General features: G+C 41.7%; 1 protein-coding gene across 10 annotated transcripts in view; it reads left to right on the top strand.

The window, feature by feature from the left end:
* The window catches only part of LOC141102909 (transcription factor Jun-like), a 47,789-nt gene that overhangs the window by 16,007 nt on the left and 15,000 nt on the right, over positions 1-16,782 (top strand). For 5 of the 10 annotated variants that reach the window (XR_012235227.1, XR_012235219.1, XR_012235220.1 and 2 more), the window contains one exon: positions 8,524-9,497. The exons of 3 other annotated variants lie outside the window; for them this stretch is intronic. The gene's annotated coding sequence lies outside the window, so the exon portion shown is untranslated. Of the gene's footprint in view, positions 1-507; positions 663-8,523; positions 9,498-16,782 lie in introns of those variants that run through there. 2 more of the 10 variants (XR_012235221.1, XR_012235228.1) reach the window with 1 other exon arrangement.

The following is a 16,782-nucleotide window of genomic DNA, read 5'->3' as shown; positions in this document are numbered from 1 at the left end:
GTGTCTGAGGACATGCGTATACACGTATGCAATTAGAAGAAAAGAACAGGACAATTTTTACATGCCTCCTTGCTCCCAATACAAAATGGCAAAGAAAAAATTAAGGAGAAAAAGTAAAAATGCTTACCTTAAAGCAGCTTTAAACCCAAAAGCACAAATGTATTATATTGCAGCTTACCAATTCTTAGATGTGATGGCTGTATTAGAAGAAAGCGAGCCTAAAAAAAGGAAACTATTTTCATCTGGTAATCCAGCCAGCAAGTCGTTGTTTTTTCACAGCATAAACTCTCTAGCAGAATGTATCAGTTTACATGGATGAGACAAACCATTTAACACTGACAGGGTGATTAAAATGATCAGCTTTTATTTATTCATGTAAAACTTTTATCCCAAAAGGAAAAAAAATAACTATTTGCTGTAACTGATTATAAAGTGCAAGCTGAAGTTTGGCTTAATTTTTTAGTGGTTCTAAATCTGCTAATATATTTAACACTCCCCTCCCCCTAGATTGACAATGCTGTGGTCTGCTGCACCTCCTATGCTCATTCCACTGGAGTTGCGTCTCACTAATACAGGAGGTGTGTTACTGGCCAGATCACCAGGTGAAAACAGAGGGGAAAAAGCCAAAAGAAAACTGATGCAGCCACTACATCTAATGATTGGTAAGCTGCAATATATAAAATTTTTGGTTTTGGGTTTAATACCACTTTAAATCATGGCTTCCTACTGGTTTGCTTGGTGAAGTCACTTGGATTTCCCATGGGATTATTAGAATGCTGAGGGCTCCAAATCACATGAATATGTGCTCCAGCACAGTGCACAGTGCTGGAATGCATTTTCCAAATATTTGGGATCCATGGCTTCCGGAAGATCATGGAAAGGATGGGTGAAGTCACCTCTTTTATGCAGTTTTGCATGTGGGGTGATGGGCCTATTAATAGCAGAACCTTGCAGTGGGGTCTGTTAAAGAACAAAGTCACCAGCCAGTTTGGCTCTTGTCGGGATGATAAGATTACGTTATTTTGGCTATGGAAGTTCTAATTGGTGCTTCAGGGGGAAAAAGCCTGGTGGACACCTTATGTGTTCTTTGGGACACCATTAAGGCTTCATGCACACTGGACGTTTTAACAGCTGCTGTTTTTGGCTTCTGGCATTTTTTTCTGCAGCCAATAAACTCCCCAGGATGTTATCCTATGTGTCCAGGTGTTTTCTGGCTGGAAATAAAACCCAGAGCTTAGTGGGTTTGAAGAGGAGTTTTTCAGCTGTAAAAACACTCTAAGCGCTGAAAAACGCAGCAATTTAGCTTTTTGAGCGTTTTTGAGCCATAAGCTTTCGTGGGAGTATAGTTTTGCTAAAAAACGCTAATGCAAAAACGCAGCAAAACTCCAGTTTTTATTGCAGCATTCTACAGCTAAAGCTACTGGTGTTTTTATAATGTCCAGTGTGCATGAGACCTAAAGGTTAAATTGTGCTATTTACACAGTGACTTTTTTAACCTCTTGCCAACTGTCCCACGTACATATACTGCAGGGTGGTGGCTTCTCTGCGCAAAATCACGTACAGCTACGTGATACAAATCCGTTGCATTTCCGGGTCTGCAGTGTGCACGTGTGCCGCCAGCGACCTGCTGTGATTGGACACAGCGGGAGCCAATCAGTGGGCGCCGCAGACCGGATGTCCGCCGGGACCTGCCAATCGGACAATCAATCGGAGTCAAAATGATGATCTGCCAATGTAAACATGGCAGATCACCGTTCTGTTAGTAGGCAAGACAGAGATACTGGGGGTTATTTATGAAAGGCAAATCCACTTTGCACTACAAGTGCGCTTGGAAGTGCAGTCACTGTAAATCTGAAGGGTAGATCTGAAATGAGTGGAAGCTCTGCTGATTTTATCATCCAATCATGTGCAAGCTAAAATGCTGTTTTGTATTTTCCTTGCATGTCCCCCTCGGATCTACAGCGGCTGCACTTCCAAGTGCACTTTGAGTGCAAAGTGGATTTGCCTTTAGTAAATAACCCCCACTGTGTTTCTGCTAAGCAGGAACATGGATCTCTGTCTTCCCACAGTTAAAGCACCTGCCCCACAGTTAGCAAGCACTCCCTAGGAACACATTTAACTTGTTGATCGCCCCTGATGTTAACCCCTTCCCTGCCAGTGTCATTAGTACAGTGACCGTGCATATTTTTTTAGAACTGATCACTGTATTGGTGTCACTGGCCACCAAAAAAGTATCAAAAGTGTCACTTAGTGTCCGATATGTCCGCCGCAATGTCGCAGACCTGCTATAAGTCGCTGATCACCGCCTTTACTGGTAAAAAAAAAATATAAATTCCATAAAAATATCGCATATTTTGTAGACGCTATGACTTTCGTGCAAACGCATCAGTATACGCTTATTGGGATTTTTTTTACCAAAAACATGTAGCAGAATACATATTGGCCTAAATTTATGAAGAAATTCGATTTATTTACAGTTTTTTTTTTTTTTTGGGTATGTTTATAGCAAAAAGTTAAAAATATTGGGGTTTTTTTTCAAAATTGTTGGTCTTTTTTTTTTTTTTTTTTTTTTTATAGCGCAAAAAATACAAAACGCAGAGGTGATCAAATACCACCAAAAGAAAGCTCTATTTGTGGGAAAAAAGACATTAATTTTATTTGTGTAACACAGTGCCCTATCGCAAAAAAATGGCCTGGTCATGAAGGGGGAGTAAACCTTCTGAAGCGGTTAAGCCATTTTCAAGAAAGTATGGTAGTTCTAAAGCCTCGGTACCCTCTGGGAAAGCTACAAAATAGATTTTTCTTCTAGCAGTTTTACAAATCATCTGTGTTATCGGTGAAGGAAAGCAAGGTCTCTGATTTGGCTGATAACTGCATGGTTTGGTGCAGGGAAATATTTTGTGGGTTTGTTTTACAGTAAGTAATTTTGTTAGCTTGTGTGTGTGTGTGTGTGTGTGTGTGTGTGTGTGGGAGGGATAGAAGTTGAGTAAGGGAGGAGAAAGAAAAAAAACCTGCTCGGCCACTTTTGTATCAGTGTACCTGTTGTGGCTATACCTCTAATACATGTACAGTATGAAACTGTGTATTAATTAGTCAGTAACTAAAAACTAAAAAAGTAAAATGTTTATCTGTTATTTCAAATTGCAGTATAGTAGCTGAAATAAATAAATAGGTGTAAAATGCACTAAGGGCACTATATTTATAATATAGAGCAGATATCACTATCTGCTCCCAGATGAACACCGCAGTATTGATTCCACACTGTGCCTGAATTCCACATTCCATTCATAAAATATAGGCCATGGTCTGAAGTCTGTGGTGTCCTGTTCACGGCATATGAGTGCAGAAAACTCTTCATAATTGGTATAGAGCCTGGACACATGACTTCAATGGGTTATGTGACCAGGCTCGGCTTCGCAGCTTTGTTTTTCCCCATTCGTTCATTTAAATGCCTGCTAATTTGTGAAGCAAGCAGAAGCACTGTAAACATTTGTTGCTCCTTTATAACTTGGCCCCTGATTTTTAAACAAAAAATCCATAAAGATATCCCATAGTTTGCAGACACTATAACGTTCGCATAAACCAATCCATATTTGCTTATAGGGATTTTTTTTTACCAAAAACATGTAGCAGAATACCTATTGGCCTAAATTTATGAAGAAATTAAAAAAATAAGAAAAAAAATGTATTGTGATCAAATTCCACCAAAGGAAAGCTCTATTTGTGGGAAAAACTTACAATTTTATTTGTGTACAGCATTGCATGACCGCGCAATTGTCAGTTAAAGTAACGCAGTGCCGTATCGTAAACAATGGTCTGCTCATGAAGGGGGGTAAATCTTCCGGGGTCAAGTGGTTAAAAGGATAGCTTAGCAGAAGATAGTTTTTATTGGTAGTTTTCACTGAAATCTAGATAATGTGTAACACTTGCTACCTCTAAGTGACCACAGTGTTCCTCCTGACTGTGTCTTCATATTTCTTTTCCCAGAAGGCCACCTGCATTTTTGGTCAGGTATCACCCAAGGTCCGCTTTTACTTCCTGAACTACAATTTTTCCCCTCAGATGTCACATTTATGGAAATCCTGGTACCTGTGCAGAATAGGAAGGAAAACTTGGTGCATTGACTGCACAGTAAACCCGTTATGAACTTTAGAGGCAGACTAGTATGTATATAAAAAAACATGTTTTTTAATCAACATCATAAAAGCATTAAACAATACAAAAAACATACAAATATTAAGATGTGAGGCATCTGATACCCATAAACAACACAGGAACATGACATACAAAGAGCTACCCATACAACATCACTGGGCTAGCTACCATGGAGATTTGCGTAGAAACCTGACATGTTTCGGACTAATATAAGTCCTTTTTCAGAGGTTATTTGTATGTGCAACACTTCTTCTAAAACATAAATGACATTACATTAGTAAACAACATCTTGTACCATTTATGAAGCATATTGCTAACAATATTGGTATAATACTAATCTTTTAGATATTACATTACATAGGCTGCGAAAGAAAGGGGGTATACTTACAAAAGAATTTGTTTAAATAAAAATGTTTAACATCATAGTATTACATAGCATAGTGGTTCCTGCAGGTATGATGGTGCGCACATAAGCCCCACGGCGGAAAGACTGCCAAGATAGGGTAAACTCACAAACACGAGGACCAGGACAAGGCAAAAGCCACCGATAGAGGCATCACTCAGTCACAAAGTCTGTAATTAATTGAACAACTCATATAGATGCTGAATTATAATTAAGTATCAAAGAAGTTTTTCATAAAAGGTATGTGCAGATTTGTATCTAATATTTAGGGACTCGTTAATGACTGGAATGGTACCACTGGATTGGCGTAGGGCCAATGTGGTGCCCATATTTAAAAAGGGAGTCTTTACCAAGTAACTATAGACCTGTTAGTTTAACTTCTATAGTCGGGAAGATATTGGAGAGTTTAATAAAAGACCACATAGATGAGTTCTTGCTGGAAAAAAATATTTTAAGCAACAGACAGCATGGATTCATGAAAGACAGAAGTTGTCAAACAAATCTGATTTCTTTTTATGAAGAGGTAAGTAAAACCTTGAACAGAGGGTGGCTGTGGACGTGGTATACTTGGATTTTGCAAAAGCGTTTGACACAGTTCCCCACACACGGCTAATGTGTAATGTAAAGTCTACAGGCTTGGAAAGATCAGTTTGTAAATGGATAGAAGAAGACTGAATTCAGAGAGTAGTGGTTAATGATTCTTAAGGCCCATACACACGATCTGACTTTTTTAAAACAAACATGCAAATTGGCTCTTTTAAGGCAACATGTGACCGTGTCTACGCTCCATCGGACAAACTTTTTCGGTTTTCATCGGACAAATGTTGGCTGTGCGAACAGACAAACTTGGTGGCAACAAAAGTTCTACGTCGATCGTGTGTACACAAAACCATCGGACTTTAGTCCAAAGTACAAACATGCATGCTCAGAACCAATGCAAAAGATCAGACAACAATACAGAAGTTGACCAAAGGGAGAATTGAACTTCCCCTTTTGAAGTGTTGTCAGCACGTTGAAACGTCACTACGTTCGTGTTTGTTGCCTAAAAAGTCCTGCCGTGTGTATGCAATACAAGATCGCTTTGGACAGAAATCCACGGAAAAGTTTGTTTAAAGTCCGATCGTGTGTACGGGGCTTTACTTTGAATGGTCTAAGGTTATCAGTGGTGTACCCCAAGGTTCAGTGTTGGGACCCTTACTTTTTAATATCTTTATAAATGATATAGGGTCTGGGATTAAAAGTACAATTTCAGTCTTTGCAGCCGAGCCTCTTTCTGAGATTTGGTGTTTACAAGTTAAAAACAGTTTTTTTGCTAGAAAATTACTTATAACCCCCCAACATTATATATTTTTTTCTAACACCTAGAGAATAAAATGGCGGTCGTTGCAATACTTTTACACCGTATTTGCGCAGCGGTCCTACAAGCGCACTTTTTTTGGAAAAAATTTACTTTTTTGAATTTCAAAATAAGACAACAGTAAAGTTAGCCCATTTTTTTTTAATATTGCGAAAGATGATGTTACGTAAAGTAAATTGATACCCAACATGTCTCGCTTCAAAGTTGTGCCCGCTCGTGGAATGGCGACAAACTTTTACCCTTAAAAAATCTCCATAGGTGATGTTTAAAAAATTCTACAGGTTGCATGTTTTGAGTTACAGAGATAGTCTAGAATCATTGCTCTCACTCTAATGTTTGCGGTGATACCTCACACGTGTGGTTTGAACACCATTTTCATATGTGGGCACTACTCACATATACGTGACGTTTTGATGTCGCTTCCACCCTGGAATGATATGGAGACGGGTGGGGACCATCTTCCCCTCACTCGTTTCCATACCAAGCTAGGGACCAGTGGCTCCAGTAAGCGGCGAGGGCACCAGAGAGCGGCGGGAGGGGGGGCCTCTCCCGCCACTGATAAAAGTGATCTTGCGGTGAATCCACCGCAGAGACCACTTTTATCTTGAAGCAGACCGCCCACTGAAGAAGAGGATACCGGGATTATGGCAGCTAGCTGCTGCCATAACGATATTCCTCTTCAAAGTAGCGACGTAAAGCGATGACGTGCGGTCCATAAGTGGATAATTGGGTGACTTAAAGGGGTTGTACAGGTAAAAGTTTTTTCACCTTAATGCATTCTATGCATTAAGGTGAAAAAACATCTGACAATACTGGCCTCCCCAGCCCCCCCGTTTTACTTACCTGACCCCTCGAAAGTCCCGCGCTCGCCCCCGACATCCTCTTTGTTGCTCAGCCTGGCCGTTGATTGGCTAGAGTGGATGGATTGAAAGCAGTGCAGCCATTGGCTTGCGCTGCTGTCAATCACATCCAATGACGCAGCGTGCTGGGGGGCGGGGCCAAGTGATACAATAAGCGGCTATGGCCGCCGGTTGTATCACAGGAGCGCGCCCGCAAGCACTTAACACCATACGAGGGAGCTTGCATGAAAGTGTTGAGTCTTTGCGGGGGGGCGCCGAGGGACTCCAGAAGACCAGGTTCGGGGCCACTCTGTGCAAAATGAGCTGCACAGTGGAGGTAAGTATAACATGTTTGTTATTTAAAAAAAAAAAAAGATTTTATCTTTAGTGATCCTTTAATAATGGCATACAATGTCAAGCTGAGGTTTCCAAAGTGAGCAAAGTCCTTTCTTGTATTAAGAAGGGTATGGACTCCTGAGAATGAGATATTATTTTGCCCCTGTACAAATCATTAGTAAGACCTCATATGGAATATGCAGTTCAGTTTTGGGCACCGGTTCACAAAAAGGATATCGGGGAACTGGAGGAAGTGCAGAGGAGGGCAACCAAACTGAGAAGAGGAGATTAAGGGGGGATATGATCAATATGTACAAATACATAAGGAGTCCATATACTGAATTTGGTGTTGAGTTAGGGCTCTTTCACACGGACGTTCCTTTTTTTTCTTTCCATTCAGTTCAGTTCCTTTTTTTGGGGTGAAAAAACGGGCGCGGATGTCAATTTTGACATCCGTTTTCAGGTCCGCGAACGTCCGTTTTACATCCGTGAACGTCTGTTTTTCCATCAGCAGACTTCCGTTTATTTTAACTGACGTCCATTTTTCATCTTTTCTGTTGCTTTTTCTTTAGTTTCTCATCCGTTTTTCATCCTTTTTTCATCCTTTTTTTTAAATCTTCCATGAGACTTTGCTCTTCCCCAGCATGCATTGTGCTTCCCATGCTGCTTTGTGGTCCCAGTGATAGTGTGCAGACATTTTGTGTCCTGTTACCTGTCTCTGTGCGTTTGTAGCATTTGTAGCGATGTTTTCTACCTGATTTTGGGACGACGTGTGTTGTCCTTATGGAGTATGTGAGGAAGAGTGGAGAGTCGGAAGAGGAGAAGATTGCAGCAAAAACGTTGCACCTATGGGGCACATCCCCTGCTGCTGAAGAGGCCCTATGAGGGTTTTGTTGCTCTGCATTATGCTGATTTGCGAAGATACCCAACAGAATTCTACAATTTTACCAGGATGACTATCCCCACGTTTGATTTCGTCCTAGAAAAACTTCTAGAGAAAAACTTCTAGAAAAACCACGTCTGCATCGTTTTGACACAAACATGAGACGTGTGCCCCCTGAGGAGCGTCTCCCACTTACTCCCAGGTACACCAGCCTTGCTTTTCATTTTAGATTATGAGCCCCCCTACTTCCCTGAGCCAATAGTCAAAGCCCTAGATATTTACATAACTCTTCCCCCCACCCCCACCCCCGCCACTCACCTAGATCCCTCTCAACTGCCACCCAAACCCCCCTTAAAGCAGAGTTCCACCATATTTAAAAAAGTGTAGCTGATGACTTTTAATAAACAACCACTTACTTGTCCTGCGGTCCAGTGATGCGTCCGCCCGATGCCTCGCTCCTCTCCCCCTCCCCTGGTATTGGATGTATAGAGCTCATGAACATATACCATTGTGTACAATCTAGACTAACATTTGTTTACATTCATCTTAGGTTTCTTGCCATGGGTCAAACCTTCACCTTTACAGTTTATTTTCTGCTGGGTATATCAACAATATCAGAAATTGTACATGACACCTGCAAGGCTATATGGGAGGAGCTAAGTCCGCTTGTGATGCCAGTTCCTGATGTACAAATGTGATCGGAAATCGCAGATGGATTCCTGAAGAACACGCAATTCCCAAACTGCGTTGGAGCCTTGGATCGCAAACACATTTGGATTACAATGCCTCCTGGAACTGGTTCCAGCTATTACAACTACAACTTGGTTCTGCTGGCAATCTGTGATGGCAACTATAAATTTGTTGCAGTGGATATTGGTGCGTATGGCAGCACTGCTGACTCCAGAGTGTTCCGGGCATCCAGAATGGGGAGAAGACTTCTAGAGGGTAGGATGAACTTACTGGCTGACAAACCACTTGCTGGAACATCTGGACCTGATATGCCTCATGTCCTCATGGCTGATGAGGCTTTTGCTCTCTCAAGGCACCTTTTAAGGCCATATGCAAAACATAATTTAAACAACAAAAAGAGAATCTTCAACTACCGACTCAGTAGAGCAAGGAGGTACATCGAATGCACATTTGGCATACTAATTAGCAAATGGTGCATATTCCACAGTGCATTACAACTGAAACTGACCAATGCTGAAGGTGTTATCCAAGCATGATGTGTGCTGCACAACATAATTCGTGAGAAGGAAGGCATGAGCATGGAAGAGGAAGATGAAATCCATTTGCCCTCTGTCAATCTTTGTGGACTGCGCCCAAGCAACTCTGTCCTTCCTCTGTGTGACCAGTTTGCAGACCATTTTATCTCCCCTGATGGAGAGCTTCCATGGCAGTATGCTCATGTTTAAGCAGTGCCAACATTGCCAATCACTGCCTATATAATCCATCATCTACTGTGTCTTAAAATTTATATGTAGCATATAGAGAGTACAAAAATAAAATGCAGTTTTCCATGCAGTCAAATATTTTTTATTCATGTCATAGAAAATAAGTGACCACAATATATATCTCAAAATATATTATATGCAAACATATATTGTGTAACCAGAAAAAAATGACATATACCGTATATACAAACATATTTTTCTAGATGCACCAGATACTGTGGGTTCCAGTGTTGGTAAGTCTCCCCCTTTTTGTGTCCCTTTGGTAAGCACACTGACACTATAGGCAGGAGCTCAAACATGAAGCTGTTGCAGGAGCAATTCTCACTAACTTAAAGCCCCTTTTTGTAAATTTTAGAAAAGTGATGGACTTTTCTAATAATAAAGTCCACAAAATTAAATCAGTTTAACAAAATAGTCCAAATATAGACTCCTTTGAATAACACACATGTATACCATTCCCACATTTCAGGGACAGAAGAGAAGGGGGAAGCATGTTCAGAGGATAAGAGATCAAGAGCCAGAGGCAGAGATGGGAGTTCAGAACAGTCTTCCAATTGGACATACCCAAAATTACTTTTAGTATCTAACAAAAGTGAGTAAACCCCTCACATTTTCAGACAAGCAGACTAAGGACATGGATTATTGCAACCATGTCCTGTGGTCTGATGTGACCAAGATAAAAATATTTGGTTTAGATGGTGTCAAGCGTGTGAGACGGCAACCAGGTGAGGAGTACAAAACAAGTGTGTCTCGCCTACAGTCAAGCATGTTGGTGGGACTGTCATGGTCTGGGGGCTGCATGAGTGCTGCCGACACTGGGGAGCTACAGTTCGTTGAGGGAACCAAGAATGCCAACATGTTCTAAGACATACTGAAGCAGTACAGCATGATCCCTTCCCTTCAGAGACTGGGCTGCAGGGCAGTATTCCAACATGATAATGACCCCAAACACACCTCCAAGACGAACACTGTCTTGCTAAAGAAGCTGAGGGTAAAGGTGATGGATTGGTCAAGCTTGTCTCCAGACCTAAACCCTTTTGAGCATCTGTGGGGCATCCTCAAACAGGAGGTGAAGGATCGCAAGGTCTTTAACATCCACCAGCTCTGTGATGTCATCAAGGAGGAGTGGAAGAGGACTCCAGTGGCAACCTGCGAAGCTCAGGTGATCTCACAGGTGAAACACACAGCCAAGCCAACAAAGGAGTGCCTCAAGAAGGTCCTGGAGTGATCTAGCCAGTCTCCAGTCCTTAAGTGCCGGTTAACACTAGTGCGATGACAGATCGCATGTGATTCGCAGTGCATTGTTCACATCACATGCGATGTCTGTCATTGCACTAGTGTGAACCGGCACTTAAACCTTAGATAATATGTGGAGGGAGCAGAGCTGAAGGTTCAAGTTACCAAATGTCAGCCTCGAAACTTTGACTTGGAGAGGATTTACAAAGAGGAGTGGGCCAAAATCCTTCCTGAGATGTGTGCAAACATGGTGGCTAGCTACAAGAAACGTCTGACCTCTGATTGTCAACTTTTTTCAAAAAACGAAAACGTCATGGTTTCAGCATGAGTATAATACTTATACCCCCCATGCAATAAACAGTGCTACTTTAAAGATCCTGGTAATAAGACTCTTTGGGGGAATTGGAATATAGATTCGTTGATTGGGAGGAACTAGTAAAGGAGTGCATCTGAGACCTGGATGCCTCATAGGAACTGAAGATAGGCTGGCTAAGAGACGCCACTTGAGGTGGGGTCAATACATTGTGGACACTTGTGGTTGGTTGATGTTGCTGATGGGGGGTAATACTTGGAGGATAATGATGCTGATACATCTTTTGTGATGATAGGTTTAGTGGAGCAGGGTCCAATGCATAACCCTGGTAGGGACATTGCTCACTTATGCAGCGACATGGGGTCACCAGAAATTACGGCCCTTACACACACACCAGTGTAATTGAATAGGGACATTTGCACCTCCATTTTTCGATGCATGGGGACCTGTGCTAGTTGGTGGTACAGGCTCCTTAGGAAAATTGCATCCTGATTTGAGGGGTCAGCAAAAGGATTCCTTGTGTCAGCCCTCCTCATTGCCCTCATGTCTTCCATAAACTAACATTGCTTCTTCCATGTCTGGCCTGGATTGTCCTCACTTTCGTCTACTTCTTGCCGTTGTGCCGCGAACAGAACGATTCTGTTGAGGGAGAAATTTTTTAGAACATTTATCAATGTAAACATTTTAAAATGAGACATTTTGTATGGGATTCTTACAGGCACACGTTGTCTTTCCTGGGTGATTATTCTTGATTTGGGAATGGTTGGGATGACGTGGGTTGTTCGGCACCATGTATCTCTTCCTCTGCTGCTTGCACTATATTCTCAGAATCTGCATCCACCTCCTCTGTCTCAGAAATATTGGTGCTTGTACTGTAAAAGATATGTTGATCGATGGATTACAGGACAACACAGTAGATTTATTACAATACATAGATCCATGTGTGCCATTACTGTTCCAAATGAGTCTATGATTTGGTATACTTGGTCAACTAATCTAATTTAGGGGAGCAAAAAGGTATTGAGTTATTTACTTACGGTCTTAAGTCCATAACAGTTCTTAAAAACCCCAACATTTCATAGAAAGGGCTTCTTCTTTTTTGAGTCGTTCCTGCACCACTTCTATTTTGTTCTGCTTTATCATTCGATTCACGCCTGAAACGGCCCCTTATGGATGTCCAACGTGTCACAATTTTTTTTCCTGCATAGGAAAAGTAGACAAAATTAATAGAAAGAAATTAGGTATACTATTTGTAACCCATATGTGGAATACACATCTCGGCATGTTACTAGCGACATATGGGTGCGCTACAAGTATCGGGATGCTAATAGTGACGTAAGGGTGTACTACAAGTCTCACCATGCCACCTCACCCCATGCCCCCTAACTGCTTACCATGCATCTGACTCTGCTTTTCTCTGAGTGATGCCCTTGTTTTCCATTAGGCAATGAATTTAGGGATAGCGTTAGGGACCATCCCACAAAGGTCAGGATGCTAAGGCCTCATGCACACAGGACGTTTTTTTAACATTTTTACAGCTGCTGTTTTTGGCTTCAAATGTTTTTTTCTACCGTCAATAAACTCCCCATCATGTTATCCTATGTGTTCATGCACAATATAGTTATAAACTGTTTTGGGCAGGGGCGTTTTCGAGCTGTTAGAAAAAAAACCCAAGACTAGTGGGTTCTGAAAGGCGTTTTTGAGCTGTAAAAATGCTCAAAAGCTTAAAAATACTCAAAAATGTGGCTCACCAACATTTTTGGACGTTTGTGAGCAAAACAAAAAAAAATGCAAAATACTAGTGCTAAAAAACACATAAAAACGCACAAAAACACCAGTGCAATAACGCTGAAAAGAGCTGAAAACTCACTACAAAAGCTACTGACATTTTTAGACTTATTTTAGCATCCTGTGTGCATGGGGCCTAAGTATATGTGTGTACTACGAGTCTCACCATGCCACCCCACCCCCATCCCCCCAAACGGCTTACCACGTATCTTACGCTGCTTCTCACACATCATGGCATGCACCAGGTTGATGAGGCGCTCTCTCTCTCTCTCTCTCGCCATAGGTTAATTTTTTAATGAAATATTGCAAAAAAAAACATATTTGGGTAAAAAACGGATGTCAGCAGATCGCATGTAATCGGATCATCTGCTGACATCAGTTTTACATCCGTTCCGTGTTTTTATCTGGAAGAAAAAAAAATAGGGTTTTCCTTCCTCATGATGAACGGAGGGAGCATAGTGGAGACTGATCTCATCGGAAGTCAGCAGATGATCATCCGCTATCCCATAGGGATACATGTATGTCCGTTTTTCATCCGTCAACGGATAGATAAAAAACGGACATATGGAACGTCCGTGTGAAAGAGCCCTTATTCACTTTAAAGAGGAGTTCCCATTTAAAAAAAAAAAAAAAAAAAAATTAAAGGCCAGCAGCTACAAATACTGCAGCTGCTAACTTTTAATTGGAAACTTACCTGTCCCAGGGTCCAGCGGTGCGGGGGATCGAAGCCCCGCTCTTCTCCCCCTCCGTTCAGCAGCGCCGGCATTGCAACTGTGGGCGCCGGGCTGTGGCTTCGCAGCCGGGCACCCACTGCGCTTGCGCGAGCAGCGCCGCGCGCCGTGATTGGCCGCTCAGTCATCTGGGACCTGTAATGGGTCCCAGATGATTAACAAGAGGGAGGGAGCAGAGCTGAGCCCTTCCTGTGCCAAGGGGAAGTTATGTCACCAGCCCAGGCACTGAAAGAGGCAGACTACGAGGGACCCCCTAGCAACAGGCATTTAGGCACATTCATGTATTTTTTTTTTTTTTGGGGGGTGGAACACCACTTTAAGGTCAACACAGAGGAAAAGGGGGCACTCTTTACGCCTAGAGGATAAGAGATTTCATCTCCAAATACGAAAAGGTTTCTTCACAGTAATGCCCTGTACACACAGTCGGATTTTCCGACGGAAAATGTGTGATAGGACCTTGTTGTCGGAAATTCCGACCGTGTGTGGGCTCCATCACACATTTTCCATCGGAATTTACGACACACAAAGTTTGAGAGCTTGCTATAAAATTTTCCGACAACAAAATCCGTTGTCGGAAATTCCGATCGTGTGTACACAAATCCGATGCACAAAGTGCCACGCATGCTCAGAATAAATTAAGAGACGAAAGCTATTGGCTACTGCCCCGTTTATAGTCCCGACGTACGTGTTTTACGTCACCGCGTTTAGAACGATCGGATTTTCCGACAACTTTGTGTGACTGTGTGTATGCAAGACAAGTTTGAGCCAACATCCGTCGGAAAAAATCCATGGATTTTGTTGTCGGAATGTCCGATCAATGTCTGACCGTGTGTACGGGGCATAAGAGCTGTGAAAATCCAGAGGTGGTTCCAGAGGTGGTTCTGGCCAGCTCAGTAGATTGCTTTAAGAAAAGCCTGGATTCTTTCTTAAATGTACACAATATAACTGGGTACTAACATTTATAGATGAAGTTGATCCAGGGAAAATCCGATTGCCTCTCGGGTGATCAGGAAGGAATTTTTCCCCTGCTGTAGCAAATTAGATTATGCTTTGCTGTGGTTTTTCACCTTCCTCTGGATCAACTGTGGGTAAAGGATTGGATATATGGAATTGTATGATATTTTTTCTTCTTTATGGTTGAACTAGATAGACTGGTGTCTTTTTTCAACCTGACTAACTATGTAACTATGATGAGAGGAGAGAAAACATAAGGAAATATGTGTAACAAAAGATTAGGAGGGATCAAGTACCATAGCAGGACCCCTCCATATCCCTAGTAGCAGTATAATAATAATTGTAATTTTTTTTGTATTGTTTAGTGCTTTATATATAAAAAATATGCTTTTTATATAAATACTAGGCTAGCTCTAAAGTCCATGAGGGGTTTACTATGCAGTTGATGCACCAAGTTTACTTTCCTATTTTCCTATATGGTGGACATTGGAAGACTATAGTACACGTCGCTCTCCTCACTAATCTAATTTTGGTACCTGTGCAATCATTTGTTCTGAGCATTGTTGTATTACATAGATCAGCCCCTTGCTTCCCCTTACCTTAAAATCTTAAGCCTGCAGCAGAAAGGTGATATCGTTATCCTACATTGTACCTGTCAGCCTAGACACAATCATTGGCCTGGAGCCAAAGGACTGTACTTCAATGATACAAGTTTTTATTTTTAGTTGTTTTATCATATTTTACTCTATCAGAAATGTATTAATTAGATTCACTTCCAACTTACAGTGATACTAAAGTCTCGTTTTTTTAAATTTAAAAATAACAAACATGTTCTCTTTACCTGCTCTGTTGCAGTGGTTTTACACAGAGCAGCCTGATACCTCCTCTTCTCGGGTCCCTCTTCAGAGCTCCTGGTCTCTCCCTCCTGCCAAGAGCCCCTGCAGCAAGCAGCTTCCTATGGGGCACCCGAGCAGAGCAGCAACTCCATGTGTCCATTCAGACACAGAGCCATGGTTCGGCCCCACCCCCTTTTTCTCCTCATTGGCTCCTTGACTTGACAGCAACAGGAGCCATTGGGCCTGCTGTGTGTCTCAGCCAATAAGGAGGGAGAGTCTCTCGTGCAACATTGCTGGATCAAGATGGGGTCAGGTAAGTATTAGGGGGGCTGAAGAGGGCTGCTGCATACTGAAGGTTTTTTACCTTAATGCATAGAACCCATTAAGATAAAAAAAACCTTCTGCCTTTACAACCACTTTAACGTGCTATATAAAGAGTAACAAGCCACTATGACAGGTTTTCTTTAAAGATTTTTTTTCTTTAGACATTAAATACAAAATATATAAAGCAAATGCAAAAAATCTTTCAGTTATTTTTTTTTAATAGTTATTTAAAGTAAAATACTGAGATGCATTCTTTAGTTTTCTTGGGAAAATATAAAGGGAGCATTACAAGATAGCAGCAGCCTTATTCGATGCATGTATGGAATGTTTAAAGAATACTTCAAAAGATCAATGCCTTTCATCTGAGTAGTGTGATGGTATAAACTCTATACAAGTAGAAGCGGCAGTATAAATGGACACCTAGCAACGTTCATTATGTAGGATTTAATCGATAGCCCAGGGGAAGATTCTCAGTGCGTTCCTAAAACAGCACTCTCCAGTAGCATGCTTCAGCTAGTCATCCCTTCGCCACCCGCCTTCCTATAACACCTTACAGCAGCATGTACTGTAAGTATCCATCACATTTTTACCAGCCTAGACTGCCAACCAGTCACCAATCACTTGCCTGTTGGTGGCTGAAAACTGGACTCCAAGTCGATGCTCTTTGCTAACTCATGTTTGGCTGCAAGTATGGCCCTAGTTGGGACCACATTCGTTACAGTATTTGGTATCATGTAGTGGATTAGTGCATTTGGAAAACAGCCATATATTGGAAGAAAAGGGGTAAACAAGCTGCTTTTGTAATTGTTTTGTGCTTACGTGCACCTTTCCCTTTTTTTGCTAGTTTCAAATAGATCAGAGCGGCTGCCATTGTTGCTTTTTCAGATGGGAGGCAGACACACACTGGAAGTCTTTGGCTGCCTTGCAAAGGCTATGTCTTGGCTTCTGGTCTTTTGCTGTACATTTAAAGGTGGAAATAGCTACCTACAGGTGAGCCTGCTCTCTGTTTGAGTTTGCTATATATGTCTCACAGCTGGGAACTCAGATAGTTTAGAGTTATGGACCACACACTTATCAGAGGTGTCTTGACACAGCTTTGTGGCTTCTGCATGTATTTGCAAATATATGCAACAAAAACTTTTTTAACATGAGTGGTTAAACTGTTTAGTTGGG

The sequence above is a fragment of the Aquarana catesbeiana genome, linkage group LG01 (genome assembly GCF_042186555.1).
Source record: "Aquarana catesbeiana isolate 2022-GZ linkage group LG01, ASM4218655v1, whole genome shotgun sequence".
NCBI lineage: Eukaryota > Metazoa > Chordata > Amphibia > Anura > Ranidae > Aquarana > Aquarana catesbeiana.
The sequence above is the reverse complement of the archived record's forward strand: the minus strand, read 5'-3'. Positions and strand labels throughout refer to the sequence as shown.